General features: G+C 39.2%; 1 pseudogene; it reads right to left on the bottom strand.

The window, feature by feature from the left end:
* Nucleotides 1-25,529, bottom strand: part of LOC123240752 — a 40,439-nt pseudogene that overhangs the window by 2,566 nt on the left and 12,344 nt on the right.

Raw genomic sequence — 25,529 nt, 5'->3', positions numbered from 1 at the left:
AACAGTGGGATGGGTGGGTCTAAGGCCAGCTTTATAACTCTGGGTATAATTTCAGATTGTTGGTCAATGGTTGAATCAGTTCACAATTCCACCAACGGTGATTAATGTCCCTATTTTTCCATGACTCTGTTTTTAAAATGTCAGTGGATAGTTTCATTAGTTGCAGTATTTATGCCTTGTGGCTTCTACAGGACACTGTCTTCCTGATGCCTGGAATGCCCTTTATTTTCACTGCAGAATCCCATTATTCACTCAAAGCATAGCTCAATCACCTCCTTCTACAAGAAGCCTTTCCTGATTCCAATTTCTTGGTCTTTCTATTCTCAACTACCTACATTTTAACTACTTTGTATATGTTTATATTTATTCCATGTATATTTATAGATGTCCTTATTGTCTTTCCCCAATTGAATTCAAATGCCTTGAGAATAGGGTTTAGTTCATTCTTTTTCTCTCTAACACAGCATTTGAAATATATTAGGTATTCAAAACATTCTTGTTCATTGGTTGATTTTATATTTATCAAAGTAACTTTTTCCACATGTAATACATCACCTGTGATTGTCCTCCTCTCCAAATGATGGAACTTTCGTTAATAGTCAGTTCTTTCCCTGATGAACTCCTGATATCAATAATACCAATATTCACCAAGGAAAATGAATTTGGGGGAGTTTCTTGCCCATTCAGAATGTCATACACAGTGGGGGAATCTCCATTGGCATCAAAAACAACCTCTTTTCCATGATGGGCCCGGAAACGAACTTTCTTGATATAGTACAATAGCTAGTAATAAAAATGTAAAAAAAAAAAAAATGACTAGATCTTACCTATGGAAAGGGGAGATGATGACTAGGTTTCAGTCCTTGCTTATTCTAAGCTATTGAGTTAAAACTCTGATCTTTTTGCTCATTTTCACTGAACTAAGCTTGATCATTAATGCCCAGGTTCATTCTCTGACTTGGCCTTCTGTTGTTGTGCAACCATTGGAGAAAAATAATTTACTCAGTTCATGCATCTGGGAGAAGTAGAGACAATCCACTGATCAATAAGCAGTTAAGTATCTATGATATGCCAAGTGAGAAACAACTTGGCATGGTGACTGGAGAGTTGACTTCAAAATCAGGAAGACCATTCAAGTTCCGCCTTGGACACATGCTAGTTAAGTCACTTAAATTCTCAACGCCCCTGACCTAACCCTCTAAAACTACAAATGGGAGAGAAAGTGCCGGTCTGCAATGGTCAGGAAAATTCCTCATCTAGGAATTCAGTGTACCATTAAAATCATAGCTAACTATGTGCCTGGACCAGTATGTGATTCTAGGGATAAAAAGCCAAATTGAAAGTATACCCACCCTTATGGAGATTCTCTTCTGTAAAGGGAAATAGTCTGACTACATAAAGGAAGATACACACACAAAAAATGCAAATTAATTTCAAGACAGCACTGGCAGTTGGAAGATCAGGAAAAGCTTTGAGTAAGAAGTGAGATTTGTACACCTCTAGAGATAGAACTGATACAAAGAAACAAACAAGACATAGTTTTCTGTATACATATATCTTTTTGTGCCTTCTCTAATGGAAGAAGGGAAAGAAGGGAGGGAGTTATCCAAGTATTTTAATGTAAAAAGCAATTTGTTTTTAAATCATTAGGTTATAAAAGGCAGAAGTAAGGACAGATTTTATTCCAGGCTATGTGAATAAAATAATTGGGAGAAATACAAAAGATAAAGATATAGAAATGATAGGACTTGACACCTCATTGGGCATGGAGAATGAAGGAGAGTGAATAGTCATGAGTGTATCCTAGGTTGCAGACATGGGTGGCTAATGTGCCCTTCAATAGAAGCAGGGAATTTAGGAAGAAGACACATTTCTTCAGATCAGTTGTAAATGGCAATTTGAGTCAAGTGAATTCCACCCTTTTTATTTGGAGCTGCATGAGATCTGGCTCATGGACTGAAGTTAAATGCATTATATCCAAAATACTAGCTTCTCCATCCTCACAAACTTCACAGAGTGATGTTAGGGAGCCATTTTTCAGTCACATCCAATTCTTTATCACCCCATTTGCGATTTTCTTGGTAAAGAGACCTGAATGGTTTGCCATTTCCTTTTCCAGATCATTTTACATTTGAGGAAACTGAGGCAAACATAATTAAGTGATTTTTCCACAGTCACACAGCTAGTATCTCAGGCCAAATTTGAACTCAAGAAGATAACTCTGCATGATTTCAGGCCTGATATTCTATACCTACATAATAAATCTTGGTTGAATTAAGTAGAATCCCCTCCCTTAAAGCTATCCTTCAATTGGAGCTTATGATCTCACTCTCACATCAAGAGTATGAGACAGATCTGGCCAAAGCTTCCTTTAATATATGTGAATATTAAATCCCCTAGCCCCCTTATGATTATATTAGATCAGTAGTTTTTTCACATTTCAGTTATTTTGTGATCGTAGATCTTAAACTTTTCTGAAAATAAACAAGAAATAATTCTATCTGAATTATTTTATGTATCTTAATCATATAAGCACTTTTTATTAGTTTAACCCTTTTGCAACTGAATCAATATTCAATTAATAGTTCAGTCTTGTTGGAACTGAATAAATATTTGATTGTAAGTATTAAATATTTCTAAAAATAGTAATCACTTAATTCTGAAAAAACCATTTCTAAGAAGAATCATAGAGCAGGCATAAAGTTTTCTGACACTTCTATACCTTATGATCTACTTACTATGTGAAGTTGTGGTTCAAAATACACCCATTTTCATCTGATTTTTCTTCATTTCTCCTTGATTCTATTTTCTTACTTAATTCTTGGTTAACTATAAATATATCTGAAAAATTATTGTATCTTTAGTACAAATTTTGGCTATATAAGGGGCGACTCTCAAAGTTCGAGGTCTCTTGGTCTTGACTAGGATCCGGCTTTATTGTAAGATTGGATCCCTCTCTCAATAAACCTATTTCTTTTTGGCTTGGAGACTTGGTTTTACTTTTTTTGCATCTCAGCTAATAAATTTTCATCACATATCAAAGCACCAAACAACTCTTAAAATCATTGGCCACAATCTTTGATAGTTTATTGCAGATTAAGTGAACTCAATTTAACACAAGGAATATCTTTCAGATCATTAGCAATAAACTGTTGGAAATATTCAATGAGAGGCAGGATATCCAATTGAGAGCAATATTGGGGAGAGGACTCCTTGTGGGATTTGGGACTGGACTCGATGGCCTATGAAATCTCCCACAACCTACAGATTCTTTTGAGAACTATGATTGTGCTTAAGCCTAGGGCTACATTTATGAACAAAACGATTCATTTCTTAGCTTTCCTGGCAGCCCATTCTCCTTAACCTATAACTGTATGTCAGTCAATGAGGATATGTTAAAAGCTTATAGTGTGTCAAGCACTGTGCTAAGTCCTGGAAATACAAATAGAAGCAAAGACAGTCCCTGTGTCCTCAAGGAACTTATGTGGTAATTAGAGGAAACAACATGTCAATAATTAGGTATATAAAAGGTAATACTCATTATTCTTTGTCTGTGTCTAAATCATTGTAATTGTATTATTTAGTTTCTCACCTGCCATGGTTGGAGTTCCCGGATATCTGCACACATCCCATTCCCAAAAGGTCCTTCTCCAACTTCACAGGAGCTCAGATCCTGGAGAGCATGAGCAACACTGTACACAGCAGTGTAGGTCCCATAGGTCTCACTCAGGGTGTTTGAGGTCAGCAAAGGGATGGTATGACCTTGTAGGTGCTCTTTCCCCGTACAGAATTGCGATCCTTCAAGTTCTGTGCTGTTACCCAGACAAGGAATTCCATGGGAAGGCCACTTACAGTCGAATATTTTTTCCCAAAATGTTTTTATGTAATCATTCTCTGGAGTCTCATCTCCTTGCAGGTGGCCAAGGAATTCAGAAAACCCTGGAATCTTCCCCTTTTGTCTAGAAATGGCAAGAGTTTGGGAAAGGTTTGGACAGGAGAGAGCAATATCATTCTCATCTATGTTTCTTCTAATCCAAATCTTTCCTGTGACATCCCTTCCTGAGAGTCCCTTTAACATAAGGGAGAAGCTGAAACTATTCAGAATCACCACAATGACTCTGGCTGAGATCTTTCCCATTGTGTGTGCTATCTGTTGGGACCTCTGATGAAAATCTGAGGTGGGAACATTTATGAGGAACTCTCTGCAGATGCCTGCCTTCTTCAGCTCCTCACTCAATAAGAAGCTGGCCTGATTGCCAAAATCATCATCTTGTGCCACAATCACCACCCAGGTCCAGCTGAAGTATTGCAACACTAAGGCTACACCATGAGACCAAGATCGATCGTTGGGTATTATCCGTAAAAAGGAAGGAAACTGAGTTTTGTCACTGAGACTGACCACGCTGGATGCATAGCTGACCTAAAAAAAAGAAAATATGCCTGGAGATGAGCTAGTAAAGGAAGAAAAGGAAGACATGAATAATACTGAACTAAAGTAAATAGTTATACAGAGATGGGAGGTACTAGTCTCAGATCTGGCCTCAGAAACTTCCTAGTTATATGACCCCAGGTAAGTCATTTAACCCAAGATCCTTTACCACTCTTATGCTTTGGAACAAATACTTAGTATTAATTCTAAGATGGAAGGTAAGGGTTTAAAAAAATAAAAATAAATAGTTATATAGACACCATGATGGAATTGATATCCTTGGTGGCTCCTTGTTGACACAGAAGAGTGAGTGAGCAATGTGGAATCAAGAAGACTTGAATTTAAATCCTGTCTCAGATGCTTACTTAGGGATGTGACCCTATGCGAGTCATTTAAATTCTCTGTCTCGATTTCCTATTCTGTAAAATGGATATAAGAAGATTACTACCCAGGATTGTTGAAAAGATCAATGAGAGAATATTTGTAAAGTGCTTTGAAAACCTTAAGATGTTATATAAAGGCCAGCTGTTTTTATTATTATATTGGAATGTGACAACTAAGTGTAACCCATGGTCCAGAATTGGCACTATGGATTGGCATATGATAGCTTAGTCTTGAGAGGCTCTCACACGTCCTAATTTTTGGCTCAGGGTCTGCCCTAGGAAGAGCAAAACGTAGCTAATGTCCTGATGTTGCTCATTTCCCAATGGCTTCTGCACAATTCCCCAAGAAGTTCATCATTGGGAAAACATCATCATTCTGCAAGATTGAAACAATGTTGGTCCTTCCACCTCATTACTACCTTCTGCCACTGTGATTGGAGGGCAGAACCATGAATTCCAAAGCCTTCATTTAAAGAAAGGGCTCAAGAAAACCATCTCATTTCCCATTGGATTTCACTACTTGGGGACTTCTTTGACTTCTCTACCAAGCTGCCCAAAATGGTCAGGGATAATATCTGCTTTCTCTCTACACCCCACTCTCCTTTCAATTTTTATTTCTTTGTTGACTTTCCCCATTCGACTGTAAATTCCTCACAAGTGGGACCTTCTTCTTTTTTTTTTAATCACTTAACATAGTGCCTGGCACATAAAAGGTGTTTAACAAATGTTTCTTGACTGATTATGTCCTCATCTGTCAGGCCATCAGAATAAGCATGTCAATGACTGGAAAGAATTTATTCACCCAACAGTCAAAGTAATAAACATTTATTGAGCACATAATTGAAGAGAAGGCAGAAATGCAGATTCTATACCCAAGCCCCATAAGCAGTCAGAATAACTGTCTTCTCCTCCTGAGACTCATCTCTTCTATGAGACCAATAGTAAAGTTCTTCTGAATTTTAGTGCTAGCTTGTGATTAGGAAGCCCCTTAAAAGGAGAAAACAATTTGGGGTTGCCATAAAATAGAGTCCTCCATACCCCAAAACCATTTAGTCCATTATGAGAAAGAATGCTATCCACATCCAGAGAAAGAACTGTGGGAGTAGAAATAGAGAAGAAAAACAACTGCTTGATCACATGGGTCAATGGGGATATGATTGGGGATGTAGACTCTAAGCAATCATCCTAATGCAAATATTAATAATATGGAAATAGCACATGTAAAATAGTGGAATTGCTTGTTGGCTATTGGGTGGGGTTGGAGGAGGGGAGGGAAAGAACATAAATCATGTAACCATGGAAAAATAGTCTAAAACAATTAATTAAATAAAAATTTTCAATTAAAAAAAATTTGGTCCACATAGAAAAGTTAGATGGCCTATTGGATAGGGGCTGAGCTTGGAGTCAGGAAAATTGGAATTCAAATCCATTTGCTATCTTTGTGACCCTGATCAAATCACTTAAACTCTCCCAGCCTCAGTTTCCTCTTTTGTAAAGTGAGGATAATGATTCCACCTACCTCTCAGGCTTGTTGTGAAGAGCATATTTGTATGGTGTTGTGAAAGCCTTCGAGTGACATAGAAATGCTATATTTTACTATCATAACTCACCGTACTAATATAGAACCAGGTCCAGGTTTTCTTGACTTGACAGTACTACCTCACATTGCTTCTCATTGGTTTTGGCACTCGAACTTGTTGCATGGACTTGTCACTGTTTCAGATTTCTTTCTCTTCAATCAAGGAGGTTTGGTCCTGGGATTATTCTACTTTCCTAGAAATAATTCTGTTACTTTCCTATTGATTTCTCTGGCTATCTGTCTCCCTTTGCCTTCTGTCTTGGGGCTACATGGTACCCTGAAGAAAGCCCCGAGATGCTCAGATTTCCTTTCCAATAAACAGAATTCCAGTCTCAGCAGCCCCTCTCTTAGTGTGTTTGTTTTGACTCTTCCAGCTCTAAAGGGTCTGTTGTTGCTCTACCTTTTCAAGGACAATCTCAAGGGCACAGCTCATCTTCCTGACAGCCTATAACTGTCAAGCAGCCCCAAATGCCATGACATGATCAGTCCTTTTCTCCTTTTTCTTAATACATACTTTCTGTCTTAGTAACAGCTCTGAGACACAAGGGCTTGGCAAACAGTTTAGTGGCTTGCCCAGTCACAAAGCTAAGAAGGGTTTTAGGCCAGATTTTTAACCCAGGTCCTCCTGTTTCCAGGACTGACTCTATCCACTGAGCCATCTAGTTGCCCCCAACCATTTTCAGTGTATTGTTAAAAGGCAAGTGTATTTGTTCATAGCCAGTGAGGAAATGTTATCAGTGTTAAAGAAAGGCTTATGGTGTTCCAATGGGAACGTTCACATCATCTTTTGTAAGACATATTCAATGTTAGGAAAAAAGAATTTTTGTCTTTCTTTCTGGTCCCTTATGCTTTCTGCATGAGCCCATTTTTTGTAGACTTCTTGGTTCTCAGTGACTAAGCCTTCAGCTGTGTTATATTCTACTGAGTGAAGGAAAAGAGGCCAACTCAGGTAAGGTTCACCCTGGGAATAACAGCTAGTGTTTATGTGGCATTTAAAGTTTATGCTTTATATGTTATCTCCTCTGATTTTATTGGCATAGAGAATTTCTTTTACCCATGCCCATCAACACCTCTCATAAGTAGCTTAGAAACCCCAAGGGGTTAAGCGATTTACCCAGAATCAAAAAGTTAATACATTTCAGAGAAAGTACTTGAACTTGGGTCTTCATGAATCCAAAATTGGCTCTCTGACCCATATGATTTACATATCATCATAAAATTATTGAGGATAATTGGCAAAGTGCTATGATATTTCTTCCATACCTGGAGGCTCCTTGGCATCATCCTCCCAATTTAGCTTTGGACCTATTGCTCATAAACTCAAAATATGATTTCCTTTCACCACCTGGACTTTTTTAGCTTGTGGATTTGGGGCTTTGACTTTAGCACTGGATTATTAGTGCCTCATTTGAGCTCTAGAATTATGCTTGAACTACATCCACTTCCATTTGGGCATGCCCATAAATTGTTGGTTGTTCTCATTTGTACTCGGAGGACCAAAATGATGTCACTGAGTAATGTCTTTTGACCTACAAATAAACTGGATTTCAGTGAGGCAGACCTGCACAAAGTTCTCAGCTTCTGTTGCTCTTCCAGAGTCATCAAGGTCCTGTGGCAAGTCAAAAGTCAAGAACACTCATGATGCCTGGGATGCAACAGTGTCTAAATAAGTTCTAAGCCCTCCACAGAACCCACTTCTACTGCCTTCATGGCCATTGGAACAAATTGTTCGCATCCTCTTCTGCTAGAGGAAGTCTTAGCATGCCCAGGGTGATGGGTTTGAGGTGGTCAGTGACCCTCAACTTGGTTTACCATGCATGCTACAGGTTCTGAGAGCCACAAGTGTGTGTTTGGTGACAGGGTGGACATCAAAGAAGGAAAGCAGCCCTAAAAAGGTCTTGGAAGCCCTCACACCTCAGGCACTAGTCTTCCCTGAACACTTCCATAAATGAATGAATAAAAAAGGATTTATCAAGGCCTCATAATGTCCCAGGCAGTGCATTAAGTAATGGACATACAAATATAAAATATCCCTTCCCTCAGAGTTTCCATCCTAATAAAGAAGGACATCATATATAGGGGGACAAATGGTGACAAAGGAAAGGAGTTTTGGTCTAAGGAATCCGAGAAGATAAGTTAATGTTTATGTCAGTCAGTCAATATTCCCTTTCTGAAAGTAATAGTACTATTTTTTTTAATAAAAACCCTTACCTTCCATCTTAGAATCAATACTGGATATTGGTTCTAAGGCAGAAGAGTGATAAGGGCTAGGCAATGAGGGTTAAGTGACTTGCCCAGGGTCACACAGCTAGGAAGTGTCTGAGGCCAGATTTGAAGCCAGGACCTCCCCTCTCTGGGCCTGACTCTCAATCCACTGAGCCACCCAGATGCCCCCAGTAATAGTACTATTAATGTGGCTTATATGCCCAGAGTAAGAGGTAGAGAGAAGAATGAAGGGGAGAAACTGAGAGGATATTCATGAGGTGTGTAGAAAAATAGGTGGAGGGCACCAGGGATGTTAAAATATAATCTAAATAGTTGTGGGTACACACACTGGGTTGTAGGAGAGACTAGACCAGGATAAAGAGTTCTCTGGATTTATCACAGGAATGGCAGTTAGTCTTAACTGTCACACTGCTCTCCCTAGGCCAGAGTCTAGAAACAAGCAGGCAAGGTAAAAGGGGTTTAACAGCTTTAATTATGTTTAACTAAAAGGTGGGAAAGGGATTTCTATACTTAAAATCTAAAGGGCAGAACCACAGGGCAAGGGGAGGACTTATTTCTACACTAATCTAAGGAATCTCACAGGCAGGGCCCAAGAAGCAGTGCAGTCTCTGGGAGGTGATTCAAGCCTGGTACCAGCCAGCCTTGAACAGCACAGCTATGGATCAGAGGGGTGGCTTTGAGGGTTCTCACAGTTTTCCAAAGAGGTTCACAGGATGCCCAAATCCTAGGTGGTTCAAGATACTAAGTAGAGTGAGTGAACTTGAGGTGCTGTCCACCAGGTCTCAAACTCCTCCTCTGCTTGGTTCTGCTCTGTAGGTCTTCTCCTCTTGCTGGAAATCCACCTCCACTCAGGATCCCAAGGAAATCAGGAAGCAGGGTCTGAGATCTCCCTGGGTTGGCAACAGTTTTGCCCGCCACTAATGGAGTCCCTCTCTCTCAGGGCACACACACTTCCTCCTCCTTCATCCTATCCTAGAATGCTCCAGGCTTCCTGCTAGGTCAACCTTAATTCTTAATTAATTACTACCTAATCTTCCTCACAACAGTTGGAAGGCAAACAATGGAGTGTCTTGGGTATACAGTTGGATGAGATATGAAAGTGAAGTATGGTCTAATGTCTAGAGATCAGCCAGTAAATATAGTGGGATGAGTGGGCTAGTTTGATATCGGTGAGCATTCAGCAACTAAGATGGGAGCTCCAAAAAGAAATATCTTCTCTTCTTGAGGGACTGAGGACATAGATCCTGGAGGTGCAGAGTGTAGAATTCTATGACTAAAGGTTCAGATCTAGTGTTTAAGGTCTAGATGGGAAGAAGAGTTCGTTGACTCTTACCTATCAACCACCCTCTTGAATCCTGAATAATCTAGGCTCCTGGGGTGGGGAGAACTTAGTGGAGAATTTGACACCTTCAATTCCTAAAGCTGATGTACCCTTAGGGTGAGGAGATATTAGAGTGAATTTTCTCAGGAATATTGTATATGATGACCCTGGCAAAATCTTGCCATCACAGCCCTTTCTACCAGGGGAAGACATTCCATTCCAGTGCTCAGGCCTTTCTCCCATAGCCATAAAAACAGTGGCCTCAGAAGGACTGTAAGGAGGGAAGGGAAATTATACCCAGGAAGGACACGTTCAAGGAAATTCAGTGAATTTCTATGCATTTACATCCCTAAAACTCATCATCAACTATCCATCTCATTGCCTCCTCACAACTCATTCTGAGTTACTCAGAATATAACCTTGACCAGAATATGCCAGAATAATACTCCAGTAGTCATCCTGATGAGGTCTACCTTCTTTGTGTCCAATCTTAGATGGAAGTGTCCAAGAACAAGTGCTCCCTACTACATTCTCACCTCCAACGGGTCTCTCCTCCCCCTTCTTCCCTTACCCCAATGGGAAGACTTCTCTGATCTGCATTTCAGAATGAGAAGATTTATTCCTAATGCTGTCTTATTTTTCCTAAATACTTTTCTACATTATCATTATTTCTAATAGGGCACAAAATGTATTTTTTAAACCCTTACCTTCTGTCTTACAAGTAATAGTTTCAATTCCAAGGCTGAAATGTGGTAAGAGTTAGGCAGTGGTGGAAAAATGACTTGACCAGGAGTCACATAGCTAGAAAGTATCAGAAGCCAGATTTCAATCCAATATCTCCCATCTCTAGGCACTAGCTGCCCCCTGTATGTTTTTCAAGCCTCTTTCCTCATCCTTTTGTTCTGACAATTTTAGGAATGCTCCCTATCCCAGAGTAAATTGGGATGGTTGAGGCTGAGATTGTGAGTTCTATCTTCTCCCATAAAGAAGAACTAGTTTAAGCCAGGTATTCCTGGGGGTGCAGCATAGCAACATCCTTGGGTCTACCATTGGGGTAAACAGAGAAGGTCACTCTTAACCAGGTATAACTTGATTTCTTTATCTAAACATTAGAATCCTAGGATCGGGCATGTGATTTTCCACCATTATGAAGAAATCATAGAAGGACTATAAAATATTAAGCCCATCTTCTCATTAGGTATCCACCAACTAGAGATGCATGGGGAGGGCTGAATAAGGGGCTCCAAAAATCATTTTAATGGCCCAAGATGCTGAATAAATTTGTCTTTGATCACTGAGAAAGAATATTGACCAATGAATTGATTAGTTATTACTAGACTGATCAATCAATTGATTTTCTTACCCAGAACCCAATCTCTTGGAATTTTTGATCATCACAAGGGACTGGACTATCTTAAAACCATGAAAAGAAGTCCTTCATCAATCTTTGTGATGTCAGAAGAATTCATCTTTCTCTCTTGTAGGAAGTGTTATAAGACTGTAGGTTTTTAGAACTGGAAGAGCCCACGGAAGCCACCTAGTGAACCTCCCTCCTCTTATTAATGAGGACCTAAGGATTAGAGGTAAAACCACTTGCTCAAGGTTATACATGTAGTAAGTAGGAAAGATGGGACTCAGATCCAGGTCCTCTGATTCCAAATCCTGGGCTGCATGCTGTCTCACAGGAGTAATGGAGGACAGATTTTCTCTTCATCACAGCTCCATCAGGCTGACAATCCAGAATGAGAGAACCCAAATAAACAGTATTTGTTGAATTCTTCTCCCTCCAGATTTGATAGGATATTCCTCAATAGAGTTAAGACCACATTGACTTACAAACCCTGGGTTCATTTCTGGTAAGTAATTACAGAATGTTCCCAGTCCTTCTTAATCTTAGTGCTTTCTCTCTGAGGCTATCCTCCTTTTATTACATATCTATTTTGTACTTACCACCTCCACCATAATTCAGGTGCTCATCACCTGCTAACTCAGTGATGGATATAACCATTTCCCAAAATGGCAGAAGGCACAGACATAACTAATACTGCCTTTGTCTTGGGAAAAAATGCAGCACTTGAGCTTAAACATTGGGTAAACGTTACCAGAATATGCAATGAAGAGAAAACAAAATCAATGTTTATAAAATGATATTTCCTCAGTTTTCTTCAGAAAAAAAAAAAATCTTAGCTTCTCTTTTAGCTTAAGAACAAAGGAACATAGCTGCTTGCATGTTGCATTCCCCAACTTGAGTTCCTTGAGAACAGAAATTCCCTCCTGCCTTTCTTTGATCATACCCTATAGTCACACAGTGTCAGGGACATAGTATCTGCTTCATAAATATGTACTGACTGCCTGACAAATAAATTGAGTCCCTTGAGAAAGAATTTAATGAATCTCTACCACATCAAGCTATGAAAAGAAGTCTTCTAGCGCCTGTGTTGTTGTTCATTTGTTTCAGTCTTATCTGACTCTCCCTGATCCTATTTGGGGTTTTCTTGTCAAAGGTACCAGTGTGATTTGTCATCCCCTTCCCCAGCTCATTTTACAGATGAGGAAACTGAGGAAAGAAGATTAAGTGATTTACCCAGAGTCACACAGTTAGTAAATGTCTGAAGCCAAATTTGAACTTAGGTCTTCCTCATTCCAGTGCCAGGGCTCTAGCCACTGCACCAGTGAGCAGTTTCCTAGGCAAATAGAGGCTGTGACTTGCCCAGAGTCACATAGCTAATGTCTGAGGCCAGTCTGGAACTCAGTTCTCCCTGACTCCTAAAGCATAATCTCATAATAGAGGGAAAGTTTTAGAGTTGGAAAGTTAAATGGTTCAGTCCCCTCCATGAAGAATTGAAGCCCATAAAGATGAAGCAACTTGTCCCCAGATCCAGGCAGACAGTGAAAATGGCAGAATTAAAAATCTGACCATGTCATTTTTCTAATCAAAAATTCAGCGATTCCCTGTCACCTCTAAAGTAAGATATACAGGCAGCTAGGTGGCTCCAGTGGAAACAAGATCCTGGGTTCAAATCTGACATTATCACTTACTAGCTATGTGACCCTGGACAAGTCACTTAACCTCCATTACCTAGCTCCTATGCCTTGGAACCAATAGATAGTATTAATTCTAAGATGGAAGATAAGGTGTTTTTTTTTTAATAAAATAAAGTAAGATACCAGACTTCAATCACATTATTCCTCTTTATGAACTCTCTAGCCACAATTTTAAGTCCTAATTTTTTGACTCAATGATAAGACTAATCATTCTTAACAGCCCCACCCCATTTATTTTTTTACTCAATCTATAACCCAAAACACCAAAAGAATTGCATTTGGTCTAATAAATCTCCATAGAAGATTGAATTTTCACATTAGAATTCTGTAGTGTTGTTTATGCCTATAATTGCAAAACTTCTACAGATCTATTAAATGGTCCCTAATTGGGATATCAAAGAAGTGCCTAGAATGGGAATCCATCCTCAAAAAATTAAATTATGAGTTGTGTCACTTGGAGCACTCTCCACTTTCTATAGAGCACAGGTTTTTAACTTGGGTTCTGTGAACTTAGCTTGGACATTTTTTTTCATTTAATAAAAATTAGCATAATCTGTTTCCTTTGTAATCATAATTATTATACTTCATGCATTTAAAAACATCATGCAAATCAGGGGTCCACAGGTTTTCTCAGACTTCCAAAGAGGTCTCCAATCTAAAGGAAGTGAGAAGCTCTGTTCTCAAGCTCAAAGGGAAGCGAAGATTTTTCCTGAAGGAAGTTAAGAGAATATAATTTTATAAACATTGATTTTGTTTTTTAGATGGCACTTTCTTCATTACATATTCCAGTAGTGTTTGTCCAATGTTTAAACTCAAGTGCTGTGTTTTTCCCACGACAAAGGCAGTATTAGTAATGTCTGTGCCTTCTAGAATTTGGGGAAATAGTTATTTCAGTCATTGAGGTAGCAGGTGATGGTGGCAGATCAAAGGAAGAGTTGAGCTGTCAGGACTTCTTGACTCATTGAATGTGGGAAGAGAGGAGAATAGTCAAAGACTGCCAGTCGAAGAGGCTGTGATAAAAATGATCATGTTGAAAGACAAAGCTAAGGTCCTTAAAAAAATTGGTGAGAGGCAGAAGATAAGTTAAGTTTTTAGAATGTCGAACTTGATAGGATGGCATACTCAAGTGTTGGTGTCACTTATATAACCCAGTGGAATTACTTGTCAGCTCTGGGAGTGGGGAGGGAAGAGGAGAGGGAGAGAACATGAATCGTGTAACCATGGAAAAATATTTTAAAATTTTTAAATAAATACATTAAAGTCAAGTGGTCAGCTTGCAATTAGTGGTACATGTGACAAACAGAAGACTAAGGAGCAAATTCTGCTCCTGATGTTTACTACCACCTTGGCCAAAACATTCTACCTGCCTATGCTTTCATTTCTTCATCTGTAAAATAGAGGAAACTAGGCTAGATAATAACTGTGGTCCCTTCTAGCTCTAAACCTATGGTCAGGTGATTTCATAAAGTTAAATTCTGCAAAACTAGATGTTTTATACATATATAAAGTAAGAACCCAAACCCATAAAAGTAACTGAGAGAAGAATGCCAGAAACTGAACCTTTGACAAAAATTAGGATATGAGGAAGCTAGATGGGTCAGTGAATCGAGAACCAGGTCTGGAGAGGGGAGATCCTAGGGTTCAAATCTAACCTGAGACACTTCCTAACTGTGTGACCCTGGGCAAGTCACTTGATCCTAATGGCCTAACCCTTACCACTCTTCTGCCTTGGAATCAATACTAAGTATCAATTCTAAGACAGAAGATAAGAGGTTTTTTAAATTATTAAATTAAACTAAATTAGGGTGAAACATGTAGAAAATTGATCAAGAAAGAAATAGGAGAAAATCACTAAAGGACAGCATCTCAGAAACCAAAGCAGGAGGGAGTGTTAAATGCTACAGAGAAATCCAGTCCTCTTCCCCATTCAAGTCTTACATTGAAGAAACCTGGATGGTGATTTTTATGTTTCCTACACTGTGTTTACCACCTATTTATTACTAGTCCAATAGAGAAATTTAGGCAAGATATTTGAGGGAGATTATTTCTTTTAAGTTTCATATTTCCAATGACATAGCAATTACATTCAAGGATGCTCTATTCCCTGAAGGCTATTTGACTAGTTATAATATTCTCATTTTAATAATTCAAAATACAGGTGAATTATTATGATTAAAATATGTTTGGGGGAAGAATGTTTGAAAGAATTTCAAAAGATAAAATTTCCGTAATAATTGGATTTCTTCACCTTTGTATTCATGGTTTACCACCCATCCTAGATCTATAAAATGGGTAATTTGAATTGGGTATGTGTATGTAGATTGTAAAATGACAACATGATTTATTTAAATAAAAATGCAATTTCATTATATTAATACCAAGAACCATAGGCATAGAAAATGAACTGGAAGGACTGGGTAGAGATGGCAGTGAGGCAGATTTAGCTTTCATATAAGAAAAAAACTTCCTTACCCTTAGAGATATGCTAAAATAGAATGAGTTGCCCTCTTTTTTTCTCTTGCAACCTAGACTGGGTTAGCACTTTTTTACTCTAGCTTTTATTTAGTTATTATTAATAAATCTTGTTAACTCATTCTACTTTAGCATATCTCTGAGGGTAAGGAAGGTAGTGCTGGAGATGGATGACTATTTCCTGTCAAGCCTGTATTAGTTGAAATGTCACCAGCTATTGGAACTACTGGACTCCGATTTCTCAGCTCTACAAATGGATCCGTGATCTCATTGATCATCTATATTCCCTCCAATAGTATAAATTAGTGATTCCCAAAGTGGGCACCACTGCCCCCTGGTGGGTGCTGCAGCAATCTAGGAAAGCGGTGATGGCCACAGGTGCATTTATCTTTCCTATTAATTGCTATTAAAATAAAAAATAATAATTTCCAGGAGCGCTAAGTAATATTTTTTCTGGAAAGGGGGTGGTAGACCAAAAAAGTTTGGGAACCACTGGTATAAATTGTAACCAGCCCATGAGAAACTCATCTCCAGTAGGCTGGCCACTTGATAACAAATTCTTTGTCTATGGCAACCCATAAAACAAAGATTCTGATACAATTTAAGAAAAGCTGCTTTGTGAGTAAGGTTACATGTTTCTGAAGGGGTGTGACTTCTAGGTTTGAAATCATACAGGAGGTGGGTAACTAGATGGTTCAGAATTGAGAACCAGGTCTAGCAATGGGAGGTCCAGGGTTCAGATTTGGCTTCAGAGGCTTCTTAGCTATGTAGTTGTGGGAAAATCACTCAACCTTGCTTGCCTAGCCTCTACCACTCCTCTTCCTTAGAACCAATGGACAGTACTGTATAAGTGGAAATTTTGTACCTTTGAACTACGCTCCCCAGAATTCCTCTAGTATTTCCCAGAATTCCTTTTAATCTCTCCATCAAGTTGTGTGGTCAAGTTTTGTATATAGTTGGCTGTAACTCCGCCTCTTGCTCTCTTTTTTTCTCTCTCTACCTTGGCTGGGTTAGCACTTTTTTTCACTCTAGTTTTTATTTAGTTATTATTAGTAAATCTTGTTAAATATAATACTTGGAGTATTTGGATATTAATTTTAAATCTTACATTATTGATTCCAAGATGGATTTCAAGTTTTTTAATATTATAATATAACATATATTATTATCATATAATATAATATTATTATTATTGGAGGTATGACATGATTCAATGTGTTGGGTAGTAAATAAGAGAGAATCCAAAATCACTCACCTGAGGAAATTTATAAAGACCCAACCATCTGGCCATGGGAATGGATAGAGAAGAATGGGCTTCTCCAACAAAAGCAGCAAGGGGAGGGTTAGATCGGCAGCTATAATTGGGAACTGGATCTCCTTGACCTTTCAAGAGGCCCCCAATCCCCTGAAGGGCCTTGAGTATAGAGTTCTCAGAATCCCAAATAGAGAATCCCAGGGTTAGGTTGGGCAACAGCTGCACATCTCTGTTGATCTCTTCAATGGCAAAGATAAAAGCCCGAGCTACCTGGTAACCCCATGTCGAAAATCTGAAAGGAAAAAAGGAAGAACTTCGGTCTACACTCCTAACCAAAAATAATGCAATGTTGTAAGAGATATGACCCAAATAGGACCCAAAGTACACAATTTATACCCCCTCAACTCCTCTGGCCCTGATGGGACACGTGTGATTTCATGAATATAGAGAACTCCCAGATTAGGAAATTCCCTCCACTTCTCTGCAACTCATAACCTTAGGGAATTGCCTGAGTCACAAGGAAGTTAAGTGACTTGTCCAGGGTCACACAGCCAGTTTGAGGTAGAGGTTGTACTTGAGACCAAGTTTTCTCACTTTTCAAGGAGTCCCACTTGCCATCTGCCATACATCTTGCTCTTCTGGGGCAGAACCACCAGTTATTTTCCATGTTGACTTTGAAAAATATTCCTATCAGATTATTTCCCCTTCTAACATCATTCAATAACCTCTTGAAAGATTTTGCCATCTGGCTATTTTGTCCCCCTTCCCATCTTTATCACTGGCATTGACCACATCTAATCATCTTTCTGATTGACTTTGGTTCTTGGCTTACAGCTTAGCTCCTTCCTAACATCATCCTTAGAGATTTTAGTATCCATACTTGGTGTTCGTGATTTTACATCCAATCCACTGACCATTAAGCCACCTTGTTACCTCTCAAATTAAATTCTCACGTCCTGTGTTAAGTCATTCTGTTCGCTTCTCCTACATTGTTAATGTAGCATTTATTTTGTGTGTAGGAATAAATCCCTAATTCATATTACATAGTAAGCATATTTTTTATTTCCCCTGACTTTGGGGAAAATTTAATTGTGAGCCTAACATCAGCGCTAAGTGAATCATTCCTAAGGTGGTGTGTCTAATAAATCAAAGAATCTGAGAAGAAGGTGCTTCATTCCCATCTCTCCTCTCCTAAAAGAACTGAAAACAGTTCAAATTGTATTCCTGGCAGGCTCCCTACATCAGACCCTCTTGGCCTAGCATCAGCTCCTTGATGTTAGAATAGAAACTAATAATAGAGCTATGTAGAGAAATGATTTAATTATCAGAAACACCGAAGGGAAAGTTATTTACATGTATGCACCAAATTGTAAAGCATCTACTTTGTAAAGGAGAAATGGAAAGAAATACACTGAGAAAAAGAGACAGGAAAATTCTAAGAGCTGTCCATTTCAGTAGACTTTAGACCAAGAAATCTACCAAACATAACAAAGAAAAAAACGAATAAGGAAGAAGGTAAACACCCCAATAGGACTTTAGAAAGGCCAGCTATTACCAATGCCTGGAAATTACTTGAAATGAAGAAGAAAAGTGTGTTTCTCAAATGTCTCTGGTAAAAAAACTGACCATGGATAAGGCCCTCAAAAAGCTTCACAAGTGCAAAAATGTTTACTGTCACACAAAACAGAAATATCTAACAAAGCCTTTACTGACCACCACACAATAAAAAAGTATAATCAATAAAAGGCCTTGAAAGAAAGGATTCAAACTAAAATGGAGAACAAATAATTTAATAATAATAACCAACATTTATATAGCCTTTACTCTGGGCCAGGCTCTGCACTAAGGGCTTTCCATTTACTACCACATAACCCTCACAATAGTCCTCTAGGTAAGTGCTATTATTATCCCCATTTTACAAATGAGGAAACTGAGGCAAATAAAGCTAAGTGATTTTCCAGGGTCACATGGATTGTGAGTGTTTGAGATTGGATTCAAATTCAGATTTTTTTTTTCTGACTCCAAGCATGGCCCCTTTATTCATTGCATTAGCCAGGAAAAAAAAATCTGAGAGTTGGTGGATCATCTCATCCTACAAAATGAAAGCAATGAGACAACATCCCCAAATTCTGGCTATTTGTCTACTGCAGTTCTTTGGGGCAAGTTAATATCTCTAAACATGTTCATCAATAAAAGGGTCAATGAAGACGATGAATGCAGTCAATTGATTCTGCATGAAGCTAAACAAAACAACTACAAAAAATACAGAGAGAAATTTGGAAAGATTTCCATGAACTGACCACCAATAAACTGAGCAAAGACAAGATGTCGATTTCTATAATAACATTTTATTTTGTTTTTTTAACCTTTATCTTCTATTTTAGAATCAATACTATGTATTTGTTCCAAGGCAGAAGAGTGGTAAGGGCTAGGCAATGGGGGTTAAGTGACTTGCCCAGGGTCACATAGCTATGAAGTGTCTGAGGTCACATTTGAACCGAGGACCTCCTATCTCTAGGCCTGGCTCTCAATACACTGAGTCACCTAGCTGCCCCCCAATAACAACATTTTAAAGACTAACAACTTTAAATGATTTAGGAACTCTAAGCAATATAATGACCAAACATGACTCCAGATGAGTGATAATGGGAAAAAATTGCCCACCTCCTGATAGAGGGCTGATGGACTCAAAGTGCAAAATGATATATACATTTTTGTACATGGCAAATGTGTGCATTTATTTTGATTGACTATTCTCCATGTTTACAAGAATTGTGGCATTTTCCCCCAATGGGGAAATTTGAGAAAAGGGGATCTAGCTGTAGTGTTATCAAAAAGCAAAGGGAAGGAAAGAAAAGAAAAGAAGAAAAAAGGAAAGGAAAGGAAAGAAAAGAAAAGAAAGGAAAAGAAAAGAAAAGAAAAGAAAAGAAAAAAGGAAAAGAAAAGAAGAAAAGAAAAGAAAAAAGAGAAGAAAAGAGAAAAGAAGAGAAAAGAAAAGGAAAAAGAAACTACAGGTTATTGAAGCAATTTTTAATGAATAGAAAAATGGTAATTGCATAAGCCACTATCATTGTAATTTTTAAATGGTTTTTAAAGTCTAAAAATATGTATTTGAAGAGCACTGAATTTGGTATCAGAAGATCTGGTTTCAAATCCCAAATCTGCCACTTACTACCTAGACGACTTTAACACTACCATTAAGAAGGATGGCATAGGGGGAGGCAGCTAGTGGCTTAGTGGATAGGTCTGGAGTTGGGTTCAAATTTGATGTCAGACACTTCCTAGCTCTGTAACCCTGGGCAAGTCACTTAACTCAAATTGCCTAGCCTTCACACCTCTTCTGCCTTAGAATTGATTCAAAGACAAAAGGTATGAGTTTAAAAAAAAAAAAAAAGAAAGGGAAGGAAAGGAAAAGAGAAGAGAAGAGAAGAGAAGAGAANAGAAGAGAAGAGAACAAAGAAAAGAAAAGAAAGGGCTAGGGAAAGGACTCTTATATAAGGCAGAATTTTAGCTGGGACTTAAAAGAAACCAGGAGACACAAATACCACTACTTAGCAAGGATACCAGAACAAACCAAAATTGGCTATAGTCTAAGATGAAGACAACCAGGTCCCATAGGAATGATCGAGCAGGGGGATATCTGGGGTGAAGGGGAAAAAGCAGTTCCCAGTTCTCTGAATCTCACTCTAAAATGCCTCCTGAAATGCTGCAGGTACTCACTGTGTAAGGCGTGTCTCAGCAGGATGGGCATTGACTGAGGGCAAAGAGGAAAAACTTGTGGTGTGGATAGGGAAGATGCCTCCAATTGTGACATCTCCCTGCCTCTCAAACCTGAGGCTTTCCCCCTTCAGGCTTAGACCCTGAGACTCTGTGGGAATGCAAACAAACAGACATCCCAGAAGAATGGAAAGCAGTGAAGAGAGAACCATGTTTAGAGTCCCTTTTCTGCACACTCCATAGGCAGGGTGAGCTGGGAAAGGATAATCATCAGCACCTCTTTCAGCACTTGTGTGCCAGAACTAGGGTGAGACTACCAGGTATTCATTCCTGTCCTTAGGGACCTTTTTCATCCCAGTTCTACCACATGGGTTCAAGGAAGTTGAGTAGAGGGAGTGAGGTGCAGGAAGAAACACACTTTGGAATATTGATTGCAAGTCAAGATGCTCTTCTGTTCCATTCTCTAGAGGAAACAGTGGGTTCAAGTTGGTTTGGGACCTAGACCTTGAGTCTCAAAATGGTTCACTCCCCTTTGGCCATCACTACAGGGACCTGTTTCTTCGCCCTCCCTTCCTTTCAGAAATGTAGGGAATGAAGGTGGGTAGAAAACCCTAGAGATCAGTGTTCACAGGGGAAGTATTCTTTGTGCTTTCCAGATGTGGTCCTGGTGAAGACAGCAATGCTTCTCAGCCACCTGTGCCCTTCTGATCACTGGGGCACCCAGTGCTTCCTCCAGAGAAACCATTGAGTCAATTGCCGCCACTTCACCTAATGACAGAAGTAATAGTCCTGGGGGTACCTCATGGGAAGAGGGGACCTGGGTGGTGTGTGTACCAGGGACTTCAAATGTCACTGAGGTAGCGGCTGCAATAGAAAGCGTCTTCCATTTCTGTAACTTAGATACTCCAGGCTCAGGTGGCAGAAAGTGCCAATCCTTTCAGTCATTGCAGCAACCCAAGTGGCATCAGGAGAAGCATGACTAAGTCTCCACTCTGCCTGGAGCCAGAGTTGAAAAGGGATTATCTAAAAGTGTATGAAAATAGACTCTCTCTTTAGCTCCTTCCTCCAACTTGCCCTGAAAGGAAAAGTGACTTGTCTCTCTTTAAGTGGGAATTGCCCTTCCCATATCCATGTACACATTGACAATCTTGTTTTAGGAAACCCCAAATTTACTCTTGTCCTTTATGAGAATTATCTTTATGAAATTCCCAGACTGACCCTGGTCCTAGAATGGACAATAGAAGTGACTTGGATGTAGTCAAATGTAAAGTACCCTTTTGTCTTCTTGGTTTCTCTTACTATATTTAGTTTCAGGCTACAACCTCTCTCTCAAGCCCCAAAGTAACTGGACAGTAGCTTCTCTTTGGTGGTATAAACAAAACCCCAAATTGTTTAGTTACATGGAAATTCCCATTCCCAGTATTTTTTCCTGGAGATGTTGTTCCCAGAGTCTCAGAGCTTGGGTGGCTCTGTGTGGTGGTTGTGTATGTATGTCCATGGCTCTCAGCGGTGGCCATTGAGCATTGTCTCCCTTGTCCTGGTTAAAGACTTGTTCTTTTGTAACTGCTTTGGTTGTTCTGTCAACTGGTTTTGGGGGAACCCTAAATTTGTCCCAGTCCCCAGAGAACTCTCTGGAGAAAAATCCCAGACTGACAATTTCAGGCTGAACAATAAACCTTAAAGTACTTAAAGATCCCAGTTTAGGTGGGGCTAGTAGATAGAATCAAATGTTAAGTACCCTTTTTGTGTCCTAGAAGTTTCCCCCATTGTACCAGAGATAGTTCCGGAGAAGACCAACACAGTGTGCAGGAACCATCCATTTAGTATCCTTGTAGTAGATCACTCCCAGATAGCCCAGCCTCTGGCTATAGCCTCTTTCACAAGCCTGCTCACAGCCTGTCAATGTATGTTTGCTGTACCTAGTTCCCCAAAAGGTATATAATATCCCTATGTTTTATTGTTCTTTGGAGAATCATCTCCCAGTTGATCCTCAGTCCTCAGAGCCCCAGGGTTCCAACTCTGTGTAGCAGCTGAATATTGAACACTATCTCCTTCCTGATTAAAGATTTGGTTTCATAGACTACCTCAGTGGTTCTGCGTTCTTCAAGGTTGACAACACATTGGAGGTGCCCCCATGATTCAAAGTTATTGTTGCCTAAGCCACCTGCTAAAGTGACTCCAGATATGTGAAGTTCATAGGAACCTATTGAGTTCCAGTCCAGACCCAACTTGGCAGGTCGGCCAGGTGAGTGAAACTGGACAATGAACTCATGTGTTTGGGAAACTGAGTCACTCTTTAATCAGGAATTTGTTGAACTACAAGATATAGTTGTAACAACAGGAGATAGTTATATTCAACCCTAAACATGATTGGAAAGAACTGCCATTTGTGGTCAAATTGTACAGAAATATAATTAGGAGAAATGCTATGGAACAAATTGGTTGATAAAGCAAGAAGCCCAGTGGGAAATCTCATAATTGCAGGTACAGTTCTGTATCATGGGGAAGCTAAAAGGGTGGCTTCCTCAGAAAGAAACTTCTGTTTTACAGCTGGTTGGTTCTATACATGGTTAAAACTCATCTCCAAAATACATGGTTATACCATATCTACAAAAAAAGGGGAGGGATGGGGCAACAGGGGGAAGCCATCAATGCTTTATGGAGATTGCAAGCAGAACAGGAAGCTTATTGCTTCACTGGCTCTCTGAGGAGATCTCAGACTAGACTTTTTTGTGGTTCTCAAGTAATGGGGATGGCCTTGAGAATGGGATTTCCATGAAAGGTGAAGTGACAGAAGATGGGGATTGGGGTTCCATGATTGGAGATTGGGCCATTTGAATAACATCAAGTAGGGGTTGGGTCTTTTGAACAAACTGGCAGGAAGTAGAGAGCTGGAAAGGCCATTGTGAGATGGAGGCTGCAGGCTCTGCTCAAGTTCATAGACCCAGTTCTTATCAGGTGGTCCCAGTTGCTGCTAAACTGGGTGGCTCTGGGTGTCACTGGGACCTCTTTTGTGTCTCATATGGTCACCTCTGTTTTCCAAGTTATTTCATCAGTTCTTGGATTGAAAGGGAACTCAACCAAATAACTAGTGAGAATATTGTTCATTTCATTTTCACACTGGCATTAATTTATTCTCCAGATTAGGGGAACACTACTCCTTTATTTCTCTTACGCTCCTCTTTTCTCCTGTTATTGCAAGTTTTCTGTAATCATGAAAGGTGATATGGTCATAGACTAATGCTGACATGTATCAGAATGGAAGATTCAGGTATGTAGAATTTTTGTCATTCAAACAACCAGTAGTGAGTTTGTCATCTACCTGGTACTCATTCCGGGACTTCCAGAAATATATGAGGTTATAAGAATAATTGGAAAATGTTGCAGTAGTTTGGGAAACCAAGGTATGTCTATTGAGTGAGACTGGTCAGGTTAAATTTTGGTTGTCAATTTAATTAACAGTAGAGAAGAATGACCTAAGATCTTGTTACTGCCTTAAACAGACATCCAATCACTTGGATGTAATATTTACTTGGAATAAATCAAAGGGGAATTAAATTTTTTAAATAGTCACTTATGTGAGTGAAATAGCCAATCCATTTGAGCTTGGTTATGGTTGTGAATTAAAGGATGTTGTTCTTAGATCTTCAGCATCTCATTCTCCAGGAGGGAGAAATGAGACTGTTAAATTAGCATTAAATTCTCCAGAAGGAGAAGTGAGAAGTTCGAACTTCCATTTTAATTTTTGTCTTGAATTTTTCATTTAATTTTTAAATTGTTTTTCAACCAAAATTATCATATGAGTAGTTTTAGCATTTGAATATTCCAGTGGTGATCCAATATGTGTCTGAGCAAGTATAGTTAATATTGTTTGGGGCTTCTGACTCAACTAGAATTTTTTTTTTAAACCCTTGTACTTCGGTGTATTGTCTCATAGGTGGAAGAGTGGTAAGGGTGGGCCATGGGGGTCAAGTGACTTGCCCAGGGTCACACAGCTGGGAAGTGGCTGAAGCCGGGTTTGAACCTAGGACCTCCTGTCTCTAGGCCTGACTCTCACTCCACTGAGCTACCCAGCTGCCCCACAACTAGAATTTTTATTCAGTATTAGTTGGTAGTTTTTTTATTTCTTTCCACAAATGGTGATTTGTATCATTTCTAGGTTTACAAACCTTGATAAACCTGTCTTGTGGGTTTGGGGTTTGTTTTTTTCTTTTATATTTCTATAGTTTAGTATGTATTTCAACTTGAATTCTGGAAGCCCCAAGTTTGCCCATTTCCCTTGAGAACTTACTTTAAGGGAAGTCCCAAAGTGACTTTGTCTTAAACTGAATAAAAGATCTCCCAGGGCCCATTAAGTGTCCAGAATAGAAATAATAGAAATGCTCAAATGCTCAATCACCCTTTTAGTCTTAGAAGTTTCCTCCTTTGTATCAGAGATCCATTCCCAAGAAGACCTGCAACTGTTCAGGAACCATCTTTTCAGTATCCATTGTAGTAGACCACTCCCCTAATGCCCCAGCCTCTGGCTACAGCCTCTTTCCCAACCCAGCTTACCACCTGTCAGTGTATGTTTAATGTGCTTAATTCCCCCAAAGCTATATAAGATCCCTATGTTCGATTATTCTTTAGGGAATCATCTTTGGTGGTGTACATTCTCTCAGAGACACTATTCCCAAAGTCCCAGAGCCTTGCCTCTGTGTGGCAGCTGAATGTTAAGAACTTGTCTCTTACTCCATTAAACCATTTTTTTTTTATCATTTTAGTGGTTCTGTGTTTTTTTCCAAGTTGACAGTATCTATTTTTATTGAATAGTGTTTTTACTATGCAACTACTATAGTACTGTTAAGCAAACTGTATTTTCTTAGCAAGTATGGCTTATATTTTTCTACTTGCTAGAAGTAGATTTTTTTTCTTTTTTTTTTCTTTTTTTTTTTTAACCCTTGTACTTCGGTGTATTGTCTCATAGGTGGAAGATTGGTAAGGGTAGGCAATGGGGGTCAAGTGACTTGCCCAGGGTCACACAGCTGGGAAGTGGCTGAGGCCGGGTTTGAACCTAGGACCTCCTGTTTCTAGGCCTGACTCTCACTCCACTGAGCTACCCA

This window comes from Gracilinanus agilis, chromosome 3 (assembly GCF_016433145.1).
Source record: "Gracilinanus agilis isolate LMUSP501 chromosome 3, AgileGrace, whole genome shotgun sequence".
Classification (NCBI taxonomy): domain Eukaryota; kingdom Metazoa; phylum Chordata; class Mammalia; order Didelphimorphia; family Didelphidae; genus Gracilinanus; species Gracilinanus agilis.
The sequence above is the reverse complement of the archived record's forward strand: the minus strand, read 5'-3'. Positions and strand labels throughout refer to the sequence as shown.